A 1,036-nucleotide genomic window follows, 5' to 3' on the forward strand; every position below is an offset into this window, starting at 1 on the left:
ATACTGGGTTTTTAAGTAGAAAAGTATAAAGAAAGAAGAGAAAAGGCCCATAAATCTTAACACGCAACCATTTGGCAAGGTACACAATGAAAACTCCAAGCCTCCCTGCCCTGTTTCTCAGTCCCTATCCCCACAGAAAACCACTGTTACATTTCTTGTGATTCCTTTTAGAAAAATAAGAAAATTGCAGAGGCTAAATTATCTAGCCTCGGGAAAAAAATAAAAAGAACTGAAAAAAAAAAAGAAAATTGCACAGGCAATTCTAATTAGCAGAAAGTTCCTCAGCACCATTTTAGGTATTAATTTCAACTCCACCAAATCTTTCACCAAAATTGCTAAGTTAAAATTCCAACCTTTGGTTTTGTTTTCCAGTCACCTGTGTATGTGCCAAGATAATCCAAAGAAGTAGAAGAAAGAAATAAAAGGAATCATGTACTCTTTAATTTTAATAGGCATTTAGCCAGTAGTCACAGTTTAACTGTAATCTTGCCTTAGGTCTCATTGATGTTTATAATCATACCCTAGTCAGTTATTAATGGTCATATAAGGAAAAGTACTCACAAAACTAACTTTTTAAATTTTCTTCTTTTTCCAGCTTTGTAGGTATAAGTGACAAGTAAAAATTATATATTTTGTATGTTGATCAAAGAGTACAAACTTACAGTTAAGAAATGAATAAGTTCTGGAGACCTAATGTATAGCATGGTTAATAACTGCATTGTATACTTAAAATTTGCTAAAAGTGTATCTTAAGTAATCTCATCCCACACACAGAGGGTAACTATGTGAGGTAATGGATATATTAATTAGCTCGATTATGGTAATCATTTCACAATATATGTGTGTATCAAAACAGCACATTATATACATTGAATATATATAGTTTTAACCTTCAAATACTCTAGAAACTAACTTTGGAGCTTTTTTGTAGCTCTACTTAAGATACATGTAGCAATATTAACATTTTAGATGATTTATTTGGAATTGAGAGAGTAGTTCAGCCTGTATCATTGTCTGCCTCAAACCCACATGTAAG

At 31.9% G+C, this 1,036-nt stretch overlaps 1 protein-coding gene across 1 annotated transcript in view; it reads left to right on the top strand.

The window, feature by feature from the left end:
- EPC1 (enhancer of polycomb homolog 1 (Drosophila)) overlaps nt 1-1,036 on the top strand; it is a 70,510-nt gene that overhangs the window by 48,033 nt on the left and 21,441 nt on the right. The window lies entirely within an intron of this gene.

Source organism: Propithecus coquereli, unplaced genomic scaffold, assembly GCF_000956105.1.
Source record: "Propithecus coquereli isolate 6110/MARCELLA unplaced genomic scaffold, Pcoq_1.0 Scaffold45, whole genome shotgun sequence".
In the NCBI taxonomy this organism is placed as follows: Eukaryota; Metazoa; Chordata; class Mammalia; order Primates; family Indriidae; genus Propithecus; species Propithecus coquereli.